This window comes from Polypterus senegalus, chromosome 17 (genome assembly GCF_016835505.1).
Source record: "Polypterus senegalus isolate Bchr_013 chromosome 17, ASM1683550v1, whole genome shotgun sequence".
Taxonomy (NCBI): Eukaryota; Metazoa; Chordata; class Cladistia; order Polypteriformes; family Polypteridae; genus Polypterus; species Polypterus senegalus.
The window spans coordinates 10,238,346-10,245,089 of NC_053170.1; positions in this window are offsets into that span (position 1 = coordinate 10,238,346).

Sequence of the window (6,744 nt, forward strand, 5' to 3'; positions counted from 1 at the left end):
ATACTAGGCTGGGCTCAGTATGATGAAAGTCCTAAAAATCCAACAAGTAACCATAACAGCATAAATAAAGGAGCTTGACGGGATATTTGGGGTGGGGTGGGTGGGTTAAGCCTGGCTAAATGACCCTGTGGAGCCTGGCATGGTGTGTCCTGAAGATGGCAGATCACAGACGCTTCCCATCCAGCCTAACAGAGCTTGAGAGTGTCTGCCAGGAAGACAAACCCAGGTGTGCAAAGCTTGGAGAGACTCAACAAGAAGACTCACAGCTCCTAGTGGGGCTCCTGCAAAGTACTTCATTGAAGGGTCCGAATATCTGAATACTTCTAGGATGGAAGATTTCAGTTTTTGATTTTTAATAAATTTGCAAACTATTTTGAAAACATTGGAGACTGATGTGCAAATGATGAGAGTGGTCAGGGGTGGATGGTTGGGGAGTTGGTTGTCTAAAATACTAAGTTGGGCATGATATGACAAAGTCCTAAAAATCCAACAAGTAACCGTATACCTAACAGCATAAGTATAAAGGAGCTGGGGCTTCTCTTGGCTAAATGACCCACTGGAGCCTGGCCTGGAGTGCCCTGAAGATGGCAGTTCACAGACGCCTCCCATTAAGTCTTAACAAAAGCTTGAGAGGATCTGCCAGAAAGAAATGGGATCAACTGCCCAAATCCAGGGGTGCAAAGCTTGTAGAGACTTAGCAAGAAGACTCAAAGCTGCTAGGGGGTCTCCTGCAAAGTACTGAATGAAGGGTCTGAATACCTCAATGGATAATGTTATAGTTTTTGATTTTTAATAAATTTGCAAACTTTTCTGAAAACTGCTAAAGGGGCTTCCATAAAGCACTGCATTAAAGGGCCAAAACTTATAGGAATTGTGAGGTTTCAGTTAGTCTGTCATTTTCTAACCTGCTAAGTACTGAACAGGGTTGCAGGGGTCTGCTGAAGCCCATCCCAGCTGGGATGGTGAACACACACCAATCACACACTCGGTCCAATTCAGGACGTCCAACCCACCTAACCTGCATGTCTTTGGACTGTGGGAGGAAACCCACGCAGACATGGGGAGAACATGCAAAGTCCACGTTTCAGAATGGAGTTTTTTTTATCAATTTGCAAACCTTTCTGAAATCCTGAGTGCACTTTGTCATTCTAGGTTATTGAGTGTAGACTGATGGTCACAAAAGTGTATCCATCTAAAATGAAATCTACAACACAAAGAGGTGTGCAGAGAGTGAGGGGGTCTCAACGCTGTATCATACTTTAAGTAAAACGTTTTGTTTAAGACAGAATCTGCATGCACCCTTAGTGACTAATTGATCAGCCTTTCAGTTGACCTTAAATACATATAGCGCCTTCCACAGGAAATGCGGTCCCAGGGTTCTTTATAAAAGCACTCTGCTATAGGCATGGCGCTGTATGACTTGTATATATAGGCATGGCGCTATATGACGTATATAGGCATGGCGCTATATGACGTGTATATAGGCATGGCGCTATATGACGTGTATATATAGGCATGGCGCTGTATGATGTGTATATATAGGCATGGCGCTGTATGACTTATATATGGGCATGGCGCTGTATGACGTGTATATATAGGCATGGCGCTATATGACGTGTATATATAGGCATGGCGCTATATGACGTGTATATATAGGCATGGCGCTATATGACGTGTATATATAGGCATGGCGCTATATGACGTGTATATATAGGCATGGCGCTATATGACGTATATAGGCATGGCGCTTTATGACGTGTATATAGGCATGGCGCTATATGACGTGTATATAGGCATGGCGCTATATGACGTGTATATATAGGCATGGCGCTGTATGACGTTAAACATCGGGGAGAATGTGCAGATGGAATAATTCTGTCCCATTTTCTCTTCTTCTTCACCTGCTCAGTGTCAAGTCAAGCCACTCTTTAAATCAGAGGTCACGCCGTCAAGACAGAGCAACCATTTTGGAGTACGCATACTGTAAAAGGCGCTATATTGTATAAACAGCAATTAAAACCAAGACGGACAACTCATTAAGTTCAGATTAGTATATATTTTTAGAATACTTTCAAAAACAAACACCTTTTAAAAAGCAGACTTGACTATTTTTACCTTTTATTTTTCAAGACTGAAGTGACCTGCGGTTTCCACTCTGACTTCTTAGCGTCCTCGCTGACACATTACGGTAAACTGGAGGCCTCTGACCGAAGCGTTTCCTTTTTACGTCGAATGTCAGCCACCACATCAAAATAATCATCCGCGGGAATATCAGCAGAGACGCGCTTGGTGATCGGAGCTCTAGAAGTGACATCGAATAAAAGACGGGTGCAGTTCACAAAGTGTTCACGGAGTTTAGAGAGGCCGGGAATGTCGTCCGTTTGATTATTTTTTTTGTTTTGCTCCGCCCTCTCTGAGTGGTAGGATTTTATTTGTGCCGACTGCTTGAGTGCCCATCGCGTAAACGCTGCACGAGCACAATTGTGGGCTGATGAAATGTTCTCGTCAGAATTGTCCATCCATAAATTTTCCAAATATACTGTAAGTGATTCATAAGCAATAAGAGTGATGACAACAAGGCCGTCCGAGTCGCTTGCCAACCCAGCCATGTTAATTATCCTAAAGATGGCACCGTCCTTCGGATGAGACGTAAAACCGAGGTCCTGGCTCCCTATGGGCATCCCCCATAAAGTGTAGGGTGTACCCTAATGACTAGGTTAAATTGTCCACTATACCTGGTTATTTGGGCCCCCTAGTCACCCCTGTCTCTAATTGGGCCCCCTAGTCACCCCCTGTCTCTAATTGGGCCCCCTACTCATCCCCTGTCTCTAAGTGGTTACCTCTCTCACCACCTAACAGCTAATGTGTGGTGCAAAAATGGCTGCCGACGCATCAACCGGGTGGGTGCACATTAGTGGTCGTTTAAGTTGCTCCACACGAATTATGTAAACTGCTTTGAGTAGTGAGAAAAGCATTATATACATGTAAAGAATTATTACTATTATTATTATTATTACTGTGGGGCACCGCCTCCGGGGCGGGCGCCCACTCGTTTGGGAAAGCGATTGTACTGTATTTAAAGACATGGTATGTAGAACACTACGGGGCGCGTTTAGAAGACGGTTTGGTCCTTAGTTATTATAGACAGAAAATCAGTTGCTTGAACATTTCACAACAACTGTCTATCTCAAATACCAATGAATAATAAAACACAGTAAAAAGAATAAAAGTAGAAGTAAAAACTTAAAACGTAATAAAAAGAAAATAAAAATAAAATGACATTAACGTCTCTTTATCCTCAAACTTACATTTCATAAACGTTGCATTTTTGCATTTCTGTTTTAGTATTTGTTCGAGATATTTTTTTCATTTTCTCATTTATTAGACGATTCTCTTTGTTTTTCACTTTTATTATATGCAGCTCTTTTTTGTCCATTTTCTTTTTTTAAACGTTCTTTGTCAGCTCTTGCCGCTCTTTTTCTATTCCGATCTCAATTTCGACGTTCTTGAGTTGATGATTTGCATCTCTACCTTGGAGTTCAAGGGCGAGTTTAGCGGCACTGAGAGTGTCACGTGGTGGGGCGGAGAGAAGATGTGCGCAGCAGGAGTAATGATTGGACGAGCGGTGTGGAGGGGCGTGGTCAAGGCTGAATAATAACACGACGGAAAACTTTTTTTTAATATAGTATTATATATTATGATTATTATTATGATTATTATTATTATTAGAAGCACAACGTGTATAATTTCTTACGAGCTACACATTCCTCTTTATTATTTATTCATTATAGGTGACATAACATTTCACATGAAATTGTTTCCATTTCTTTTGTTTATCCAGTTGGACCCCTGGCACCTGATGTGAGTTGCTCATGAATTGCCTACTGTCAGTAGCGGTATTTAAACCTACAAGTTCGGGTCTGAAGTCCAAAGCATTATCCTCTTCACCACACTGCCTGACATATTACGTTTTGTTCACTTAAAGGCTGAATCTTACCTAAGTCAATCTTTATTCCTTTACTAGTACACCACATTCACTGTTTTATTTAACAAACTGCATTATTTTTCACTCAAATGCTTATTCAGTGCAGAGTCGTCCAGAAACCTTCAGCCTATCCCAGCAAGCATCAGGCGGGAACAATCTGTGGACAGATTTCTGTCTTACTATTCCAGATCTGTCTTCCTGTTCATGTTGATATCCTCATATTTTCCAACACATGGCGTTAGCTTAATTGCCGACTAAGAACTGGCCCTGAGATGGGCTGGAATCCCATCCAGGACTGGCTCCCATCTCACCTGTAATGTTAAAAGTGGGTGAAGAAAAATGAGAAAGTGGCAGTGTCTAGTGGATTTGTTTTAGGAATATTTTTTGAGCTCAACTGTTTGAAAGCCATGGGCTTTAAAAGTGGTACATGCAATGATCTGTCTGCTCCACACGGCTGGACAAAGCTGGCAGCACCGTGAGGATGATGTGCTTTGACTTCTCCAGTGCCTTCAATACCATCTAGCCATTCCTGTTAAGGAGTAAGATGAAGGATACACAGGAAGATGAGCCTGTTGGGTCCTGATGATGGACCATATAACCATCAGACTGCAGGTCGCGAGACCCCAGGACTGTGTGAGCAACACTGGAGCACCATAAGGAACAGGCCTGTCACCTTCTCTCTTCACTCTGTACACCTCTGACTAGAAATGTAACCGCAGATCAGGTCACTTGCAGAAATTCTCAGATGATTCTGCAGTTATGGGGGTGTATTGATAAGGGGGATTGGAAAGGAGTCGGGGAGAACTTTGAGAGTTGTCTGCAACTCAACATCAGCAAAACCAAAGAGATGTTTATTTACTTTCACCACACCAAAAAGCCTCCATGCCCAATCACTATTCAGGGAGAGGATGCAGAGGGAGTCCATTCTTACAAGTACTTGGGGGTCCACATCAATGACAGGATGGAATGATCTCAGAACACAGGGGAACAATAGAAAAAAGGGCAGAGCAGGCACTTTTACTTAAAGATGTGACTTCACATATTTACTTTTTCTACTTTGGCCTTCCACACTGTCACTTCATCTATACTTTCATTCCCATCACTCTTTTGGATATGATAGATAGATAGATAGATAGATAGATAGATAGATAGATAGATAGATAGATAGATAGATAGATGTGAAAGGCACTACATGATGATAGATAGATAGATAGATAGATAGATAGATAGATAGATAGATAGATAGATGTGAAAGGCACTATATAATAGATAGATAGATAGATAGATAGATAGATAGATAGATAGCCTGAAAGGCACTATATGACAGATAGATAGCATGAAACACATGATAGATAGATAGATAGATAGATAGATAGATAGATAGATAGATAGATAGATGTGAAAGGCACTACATGATGATAGATAGATAGATAGATAGATAGATAGATAGATAGATAGATAGATAGATAGATAGATAGATAGATAGATAGATAGATAGACATGAGAGGTCAGAAAGGTCTGACACTATGGTCTGTTTTGCCCACATATTTATTGTCTCTCCCCATCACATGTCCATACCACTTCAACCTACTTTCCTGTACTTTCTTAGGTATCACTCCATCTTTTGTTGTACCTCTGATTGTCTGGTTTCTTTTTCTGTCCTTTCTTGTAACTCTGCACATCCATCTAAACATCCTCATTTCTGCCACATCCAATTTCTGCTCTTTCACCCTTTTTACTGGTCATATTTCAGTCCCATACATCATTTAACCTTCACATGACACTCCTGATACCTTCTTTCACTTGTTCCACCCACACTGTGCTCTGTGGGTTATTTCTCCATCCAATAATCTGAGATCTTGGTCTACCACTGATCCTCAGTCTTTAAGCTTTCCCACTCTTTTCAGGCTCACAGGATCCTCATTATTGAGTACTCAAGTGGCTGGACCAGGCCAAGGTGACGTCCACATAACACTTGGCTGCAGTAGATAGGTGGTCATTTCCAGAGGGTGGGACTGGACCATGTGTCTGCCTGGGGGTTGCCAACCAGGATCCCAAGCTTTTTTTGTTGTGTGGTGGGTACAGCAACGAGCTGTACCAGGGCATGCCACCCCCAACCTAAGCTGACCTGACTCTTTTCAATAACTCTTGGTGGAGGCTAACTTCTGACTCCTGATCCACACTGGAACTCATATATTCTGTCTTCAGTCCTCTGTCTTCCAAGGCCCTTCTCCATCTTTCCAACTTCATCTCCACTTCCTGCTTTCTGGTGTTAAACAACACAATGTCATCAGTAAATGGCCTGCAGCAGGGGGATTGGTCTTTTATCTCACAAGTCAACACATCCATAAGGAGATCACAGAGATAAGGGCTTAAAGAAGATCCCTGGTTCAAAATTCTATAGTCTGTTACCCCAACCCTGCTTTTATCCCCGAGTCCTCAGTCCTTCATGCATATACCTGTAATGGACAACCCTCACATACTTCTCTGGTGCTTCTTTCTCTCGCATGCACCTATACAGTACCTCTTGACATGATCTTCTCCAAATCAATCAGACCTTTCTGAGCTTTCTTGACGCTTCTGTTTGAACTGTCTAAACCCTGGCAGGTAACGAAACTGCTCGTCTTCTTCGATGGTATTTTTCCTCATCATATCGATCTATCTTTTAAATGTTGTTGGAATGGAGACGCGTGTTGCGCACAAGTGTCCCTGACGGATGTTTTCTCGATATACTGGTAAAGCTGGCCTATAAATGGCGA